Below are 9503 nucleotides of genomic sequence, written 5' to 3' on the forward strand. Positions count from 1 at the left end.
TCATTTTAGCGACCTTGGAAGGATGCAAGCCTGAGTCGAGCTTGGGCCCTTTTGCTGATCTTGAACTCACAACCTTGTGGTTTCGAGTGAATGGCTGCAGTACAGGCATTTAACCACTGCGCCACCAGGGCTCCTTATAATTATTCCGAATCAGGGGGTCCAGGGAGGGCTTTTTTAGTAGAGGTGTTACTACTGCTGATTTTAAGCTCGATGGAATACACCCCTCCCTGAAGGATGAATTAATTATACAGCGTAACATAGAGGTTACCGCCCTTCCCCCCTGGGCCGCCAGCCATGAAGGACAGGGATCGAGAGAGCATGTTGTCTTCCTAACACTTCAAAGAATTTTGTATAATAATCTCTCCATTACTAGTCCTTCTCTCTAGCCCCAGTGATAGGAATCATGTATCATATCCCTCCAAATGTTATTTGATGGCAAGACCCAACAACCATAGCTAGCATAGTCAAGGGTGATGAAAGCTGGGAGAATTCTGGAAGGCAGCAATACTTCCACTATAACTACTGCACTATACTGTCCCAGCAATCCCTCACTCAACATGCCTGTAGTTGACATTTCAAAAGTGCAAAATATAACTTCGAAACTTGTTAGTTGTTTATGTCACAACTATTGCCATTACATTCAGTGATATGTAGGAATTACGATTTATGAGTAGCATTACTATAGAAAACATTACTAAGAATTCTGTATGGTGTAGTATAGGAAGAGGTTAATGGAGTGATGCCAACCCTATCGACATCACTGCCTGAGACCAACACCATCTTTATGTCCATTGGCTATAACTCTTTCTTTTCTTCCTGGAAACTTGCTGAGGACAGACAGCCAATAACCTGCAGAGCACCACTCCTCCAGGGACCACCGCCTTGAACAGCACTGATGTCAGCTGTCAAATTGCATGAATCCTTATGGATTACATAATTTGTTCTTGCAATATCCTATTCTTTTTCTATTGATTCTGATGATTTTCCATTTAATCCACAGATCAGTGTGTTCATTTCTATTATGTCTATCAGTTTAATTAGAAAACCTTTATTTCATTATTGTAATCTCAAATTCTATTGGAATTCTGTTCTGTCGCTAGGTGCTTTGGCTTCATACCAGAACTCCAATAATAGCAATAGCAAGTACATTTCTATACCGCTTATCAGTGCACTTAAGCTCTTAAGCATAATGTGTAAGCCAGTTGCCCCCAACAAGCTGGGTACTCATTTTAATGACCTACAAAAGGATACCAGGCTGAGTAAACCCTGGAGCCCTGCCTGGGATCGAACTCACAACCTTGTGGCTGTGAATGGCTGCAGTACCAGCATTTAACCATTGCCCCACCAGGGCTCCTGTGTTTCACAAAGCATGAATACTGTGTATTGTGTTCAATGTCAATCTTGGACCCCAACATGCAGACTTTAAAGGGCAGGGGTGGGGAAAATATGGCCTATAGAATGGCAAGACCCAACAACCCTTCATTGCAACCCAGGGCCTCCCCACCAAGAACTTTGTTTTCTATTGAAAAAGAAAACCTTGTGGTATTTTTGTGATTTCTAGGATTGGCAGCAGCTCCTCCCCCATCCTCTGGAATAATAATAATTATAAAGGACTATAATGAGACAACAAGACTCATAGGAAAAGGAGGTGATGCTTGGTAAAGTGGAAGGCAGTAAGAAAAGAGGAAGGCCACATTACAGGTGGGTAGATTCAAGGAAGCCATTGCCCTGACTTTACAAGATCTTAACGAGGCTGTTAATATTTATTTATTTACTTATCTAATTTATTGTCTGCTTATCTCCCATATGGGAACAAAAGTGGCTTACACCTCATGTTAAAACAAAATAGCTAAAACACTCTGAATACATATATCTACACACACACAAACACACACACATACAGTCAACCCTTCCCTTCCTCCGCATAAGGGGAAAACTGCGTATGCTCATGCCCCATTGAAAACAATGGGGCACGTGTGCCATTCATTTAATTGTAGCATGACTTCAGTGTAAGCTGAAAGCCGCATAAACAAAGCTCACATTCGGTGTATATTTTTAAAAACTACCTTAAATGGTTAATTTAAAACAATTTTAAAAGCGTTAAAATCTACTTTAAAATGTTAGTTCTGAACAGATAAAATTATTACATATTAAAAACAGCACACCTTTCGCACTACCCCAATCGGTTAAAAGCTGAAGGGCTGTTTAAATAAGAACATATTTGCCGACTGGCAAAAAGAAAGCAGAGATGGGCCAACCAAGTCTCTCTCAGAAGAGAATTGCATTGCTTGGCAGCAGTCCCCAAAAAGGTTCTCTCTGGAACCCTTAGCAGTCATGCCTGTAAGGGACAGGGAGTGGTCTGAGAGAAAGTCTTTCCCCTGAAGATCTTAAAACTGAAGTAGCCTCATACTTGATATGATCTTTCAGATAGTCTGGACCCAAGCTGTATAGGGTTTTATAGGTCATAGCCAGCACTTTGAATAACAAGGTGTCTTTGAGATCTTTCATTCATAGGGTTACCATAAGTCAACACCAACTTGATGGTAATTAACAACAACAAGAAAGAAACGGAAGCCACTTAACAGGTTTGATTTCTTTAGATTTCCCCCCACAGTTGACTGAGACCCTTGTAATGACTTGGAGGCTAAAAACTGATCCCCAGCCATTCCTCAATTGCTCACTCCTAATTCAGAATGTCTTATCTGGGTGGATAAATATTGCTAGAAACTAGATGAAGGGAGCATTTTAATAAAACAGAATCAATGCTTTGATAAATTGCATAGAACAAGCAGTCCTTTTCTCCTGTTTTGATAATCCCTTCTGGAAAAGCTAAGCCTTTTGATCAATCTCAGCTGAAGAAGAAGGAAACCAAACAAGCAGAATACTGTTTATTGACTTTTCCAAATAGCAGATTACCTAGATTTCCATTATTACTACTGGGAATAAATTAGCTAGTTGACCTCTTTCAGTCTTGCTGATGATGAGGGTCAAAACCTTTTGGGAGAGACATGGAACAGATTTAACTGGCAACTTGTTCTCCAGTGTCAAGGGATTAGACAGTTGGCAAGGATGACTTTTTTAAAAATGCTCCATTTGAACTTATAAATGAATTTCACTGGGATCGATCAAGGAATACAACATCTGAGATTAGATTAGAATAGAATAATAGCATTTAGGTCTTGCTAAAGACCACAGTTTATTAAAAAATAATTATGAGATAGTAGAGAGTAAAGTTACAAGAAATCTTCAATACTTATAGCTCTCCATGCCAAGAAGAACTGCAAGAACTAATGCAGGTAACAGGCAATATCTCAGGGACGTAGCTAGGATTTTAGGAAGGGGGGGGGTCCAGACTAAGTGCCACCATTATAATGGGGCTTGGGTGTGGTGGCGCAGCAGCACACACCATTCATTTTTCTAATGGAAGGGGGGGTCCGGACCCCAAGAACCCCCCCCCTTGGCTACGTCCCTGAATATCTCCCAGATCATTTCACAGATACAGACTAGGACATATGTGTTCAAGCAATATTAGGGCATGGTCAAGATGGTAAAAAATTATTATTGAGGAAGAACACACAAATTAACAAATGCTGCAGCAGTATGCTTTTGCCTAAATCTGCTGAGAAGGGCAGAATTCTGCTGCCTCCTGTACTCTTACCCCCACCTGAATTAACTGTATCCACACTACCAAGTTTATTATTTGGCATTTTAAATCAGCTCCAACCTCCTGGGCTGCAGCTGGGATGCGGGATGGAGGCGGGGATTAGTTCACACTAAATCCCAACCAAATCGCCAGCTGCCATCAGCTCAGGTTCCAGCTGGGTCCAATCTGCACTTCGCCAGCACTTTTTAGAAGTTGGAAAGCTTTCCGACTTCTAAAAAGTGCTGGCAGAAAGTGGCTTGGAGCAGGGATTTAATGTGTGGTAATCCCTGTTTCCATCCCGCATCCTGGCTGCAGCTTGTGAGGCTGGAGCCAATTTAAAATGCCAATCAATAAGCTCCATTTTTGCATTTTTAATTCAGTTTGCAGCAATGGAAGTAAGCAAAAGACAAAAGGGAAATGTGTTCAAAGGAGAGAGCAACTGGAATATTTTAAAGCATCTGAAAAATGGGATGACAGAGGATTAATCATGTTTGTCCCTGCCAGATCAGGATGGTTGGAGAGTATGCACTTTCATTTTGAAGCAAATACAAAGGAAATTTCTAGTGGCATTTGTAGACTAATAGATTTATTCTGTCATAAGCTTTCTTGGACCAAGAATTACTTCATTAGATGTATGAAATATTATCATCAGCTGGCAGATTGTACATACATTCCAGACACATACATACATATGAATATAAAGGGAGAAATGATGAGGAGCAGAGATAAAAAATCATGAAATGTGTGAAGTACAAGATAAGATATTTGTATGCAAAATTTAAATGTATGCAGGACAAGTACAGTGACAATTCACAATAGCAGCAAATGGCAATAAACTTATCTTGTTACCTTTTCCTGCTAATTTAACACCAGAAGTGGGAGAGAAAACACCAATAGTACTAAGATATAGAATTATTCTTTCAATAGTGGAATATTCCTACTAAAATTGAAGACAAATTAGTGAAAAAATAGCAAAAAGCAGCCTGGGCTTTAATTTAGAATAGCAAATTCTTGTATTAACTGGGAACAGTACTTCTGAAATTTGCTGCTCCAAAGGAAAGGTTCATAGACATTTATAGATCTGATCAGGCTCAGTTTACATTGAAGGTAATTTGGCTTGGTTAACTAATTGGCTGAATGACAAAAAGAAGTAGAGTATCTAGATACATATTTTTGTTTATCTTAATAGTTTTTTTTTAAAAAAAATATTTTACATTCAAAAGGAATCTCAGTAACCCACAATGTTCCAGTATAACAAGAACTGGAAAATAAAAATACAGAAGGAGCAAAAAATACTGCCACATTAGTCGTACGTTTTAACAAAAGCTGACAAAATGTCCAAATATAAGTCCACTTGTAAATTTTGTCTATACATCAAATGTTGAAAGCATTGTTAGATCTTCTATCCATTGTATCACAGGTGGAGAAAAATGATCTTTCCTGTAATGAAATATCAGTCTTATAGCAAGGAGCCCTGGTGGCACAGTGCTACTCACTCACAAACCACAAGGTTGCTAGTTCAATCTCAGCCAGGAGCTCAAGCGGGACTCAGGCTTGGATCCTTCCGAGGTCGCCAGAATGATTGTTGGGGGCAATTAGCTTATACTTTGTAAACTGCTTAGGGAGTGATAAGCGGTATAGAAATGTACCTGCTATTGCTAATGCATTTGCTATTAGTCAAAAGGATGCAAAAAATCTGCTTCTCTTGGCCATTAGTTAATTTCCAAGAAACAGGTAAATAATGTAAAAAGATATGCATGTCCCTTAATATCAAGGAACTTTCCAAACCAAATTTATATGTGTGATTACTTCTTCTCAAAATGTAGCTACTACGGGACAACTGTTAGCATACCCTACACCCCTCTAGCTGAATATCGGGTTTCATATTTGATATTTGATATTGACCATCAGGCATGTTCTCAAGAGGTCATAATCACCTCTGGAACATTGGGAAGTTTTATGTACAAAGGCACACTGCCCAAGGACATGTGGAAAACCTAGATAATTCTACAATAAATGTAGAATGGGTTTGCTCATGACAGCATCCTCCCTGAGGCTTTCTGCATATCCTCTCACATTAGGGACTGAGCACATCCCATCGCAAAGTAGTTAAAGACCATACCACCACCTTACCTCAGGCTGTGTCATTTACCCTTCCTGTCCCATTATCCAGGGGCTGTCTCAGATCCAGTCACTGTTTTGTAACTCCAAAGTGAAAGCTATCAGTTGTTCTGGAGTCCTTTCATCAATTCTTTGGAAAAACCATCAAGTTCTCTGAAGATGCCAGCCATAGCTGCTGGCAAAACATCAAGAATAAACTCTTCTAGAACCCGGTCCCATAGCCCAAATAAACCCACAAAAACCATCAAATCATTGTTGCAATGTATGGGAGCTTCAAGCAGGTGAAGGTATGAAACAGGATATAAATATCTGCCCAACACGTAGTCAATTTGCTACTACAGACTGAGGCTCTGTTCCTCATACTGGAGCTGCACTCTTTGTTTAGCCCTCAGACTCTGTCTCAACCACTCTCCATCTACCATGAAACATTTTCTTCAGGAATGGTAATTATCACCCCCTCTAACTCCGGATTCCTAGCCAATCATACATGCTTTTTTTCCTGTTAGTCTTGTATGGTTCTTAAGGTTGCATTAGTTTTGTGTGTTTACATACATCTTTGCACATTTCTAAACAAAATCCTCTTATTCATTAAAACTGGAATGTCTCTGCAGTTGATACTCATATATATAGGCGGAAAGATCTACTTAAGTTAGCCATCTCTTGCAGGCCTCCTTTTGAGCTCATACTTCCCCCCAATACCAATGGGATGCTAACACTATTGGTGGGGACCCCAAGTCCCCTTCTACCTTTTTGAATAACACAGCTCCAAAATGTATGCGTTAAGGAAGAAATCACAGTATTACATCTCCAACTATTTACTGACTTGGGGGCTCAACAGACCAGCCCAAGGGTTGGCAGGATGCCGCCCCTTTGCTGGCCAGATCGGGGCCATGGTAACCTTACACCACGGCCCCGAATCTGGCCTTTGGAGGGTACAAAAAGTGCCTTCTTTTTGTGCCCTCCAAAGGGTGCCATAGCTGCAGTGGCATAGCTGTATGGCACCCCTTCAGTGCTGCATCACGATGCCGTGCACCGTCTGGAGCAGCGCACAGTATTATGACACCCTGGGGGCAGAGTCAGGGTGTGTGTCATCAGGACACTGTGCCCCGACTCCACCCACAGGCTGGCTTTTCGGGCTGGTCTGTATAGGGTTTAAGTCCTTTCTTGAATAGACATTGTGATGACTAATATACCTGAAAGAGAAATTTCTGCTGTATAAGACATAATTGGAGATCTATAGCCATACTAATTATAGATGTTAAAACCAATGGCCATTGATTAGCTAGAATGGGATATTCAAATTCTCTGTTTTTAATGCAAACCTCTCATGTCATATTTATTTATAGATAACAGAAATGTATGTATATACACTGTTGGCATGGATACTTGGTTGCCCTCAATTAATGTCTCTAATATTAAGGGAACTTTAGATGCACTTAAAGCTGCAGGGGCAAATCTGGACTGTAACAAATGTTTCAGTTGTAGAAATTGCTGTTTAGCTGATAGAGGTAGGGACTTATCGCTTGGTTTTTAAATCGGCTCCAGTTTCCCGGGCTGCAGCTAAGACACGGGATGGAGGCAGGGATTATCAAACACTAAATCACTGCCGAATTGCCAGTCACCATCAGCCAGGGTCTCAGCTGGGTCCAAGCCACACTCTACCAGCACTTTTTAGACGTCTGAAAGCTTTCCGACTTCTAAAAAAAGTGCTGGCAGAGTGTGACTTGGATGGCAGCTGGCAATTCGGTGGTGATTTAGTATGCGATAATCCCCGCCTCCATCCTGCATCCCAGCTGCAGCCCAGGAAGCTGGAGCCAATTTAAAATGCCAAGCGATAAACTTGGTAGTTTAAGCTGTTCTTGTAAAACTGAAAAAGGCAAAATTTCATCATCTACACCAAGTATCTGATTTACAATAACAATCCAATTGTCAGCACAAAAATGGTTCCTTACCAATTTTCAAATCTGAATTCCCTCATAAAGTTAATTTGGCATGAGAATATAGGCCAAATTGCAGTTGATAAAACAATATTTGCCACAGAGTTGTAAGTGCTGAAATTGTTGACAAAACTTTGCCTCCTCTCCTTCCTAAAATAAGAACTCAATACTGTCTATTTGAATGTAGATGCCAGAAATGAAGACTCCAAGACTGACCATGAGGGATTATTTACTTTAAGTGGTTGTTGTTGTTGTTGTTGTTGTTGTTGTTGTGCATCTTCAAGTAATTTCTGATTTTTGGAGACCTTAAAGCATATCTGTTATGGGGTTTTCTTGGCAAATTTCTTCAGAGGGGGTTTGCCATTGCCATCCTTTGAGGATGAAAGAGTATGACTTGCCTAAGATTACTCACTGTGGTCTCCAGAGTTATAGTCCATCTTTCAAACCACAACACCATGTTGGCTAACACATTAAGTGGATATGTCCAAAAATTAATACAAGATGCAGATGTGCCTGATGGTATGTAAGAAGACCTGAACCATCCCATTTTGATAGGAATTTGCATCATTTTCATTGAAATTTTAAGAAGAAATGACCCCCCCCTCCCATCACCTTCTAAACAATGCAGTTAGCTTTTGAAAATAATTGCATGGCAAAGTAGAAGATTTCTATGAATAAAATTAACAGTTCTAGGTATAACATTCATTTTAATCATGTTTACCTTACCCCATAGACTCATCTTATTCTCGCCCATCTCTCTAAATCTTATGCAATATCTTTTTATCAGCTTATACCAAAATTAATAATTTGAGATAAGTTTCTAGAGATAATTCTACCCAAATACGTAATAGAATTTGGGCAATATCAAAACTGCCTCTTCATTGTCTCTCCATTCAGATGACTCATTGAACATTTGGATGCAGGGGCATCACTAGTGGGTGCGGGGGTTCAGATCCCACTGGGTGACACTTAAAATGGGGGTGAACACCCATTGGGGTCAAGGATGCTTCTTTCCTGCCTTATACTCTCTTGACCTCAGCTAAGACAGAGACACTTGAGGTGGAGATGGCAGTGGCAGTGAGCCAGATGTACTCAAGGGAGACACTGCTGGCTGGCTAGCTATCTGCTGCACAAAGCAGGGGGGTGGCAGTGATGAAGATTGGTTGGGGTGGGGTGAGGTGGGCTTGGGCAGTGCAGTGGTACAAATGGATCCTTCCAGCCATCATCGCCTCCCTTTCCCATCCAGCCAACAGACCCAGAAGGGACTACTGGGTGGCAGCAGCAATCCACCAGTGGCTTCAGTGGATAGATGGCAGTGGCACCCTGATTCCTGGAGGGGAATGGATAGGGGTGTGCCAGGCAGCTTTGGTGGGGTAGAGAGGGTGGAAAAGTGGTCAGGAGGGGAAGGGAGAATGGTGAGCACCACCCTTTGCCTGCTGTTGCTTCTCCTTCTGCCACCCTCTTTGCACATGTTGTCCCCCGTGGGGTGGCTGCCTGCCTGGATGGTGACAACATGAGTTACCACACTCGGGTGACATCAACCCTAATGACACCACTATTTGGATGTTAGGATCTGGACGAGGAAGGTCATATATGCGGGTGTGGAAAGACTGCATTGTCCTTTTTTCAGATATTGGATATATAAAGAAGGGGTTTCTATTGTGTGAATCAAGAATAATTTGCTTGGATAGAATGGCAATTCAAGATTCATTTGCCGTAGCAGAAATCAAGATAAACCAGCCTATGACATCTACTTCTATGTTCTTCTTTGGACAAGAATGTACTTTTTGGGATCAGGTTCC

The sequence above is a fragment of the Sceloporus undulatus genome, chromosome 1 (assembly GCF_019175285.1).
Source record: "Sceloporus undulatus isolate JIND9_A2432 ecotype Alabama chromosome 1, SceUnd_v1.1, whole genome shotgun sequence".
In the NCBI taxonomy this organism is placed as follows: Eukaryota; Metazoa; Chordata; class Lepidosauria; order Squamata; family Phrynosomatidae; genus Sceloporus; species Sceloporus undulatus.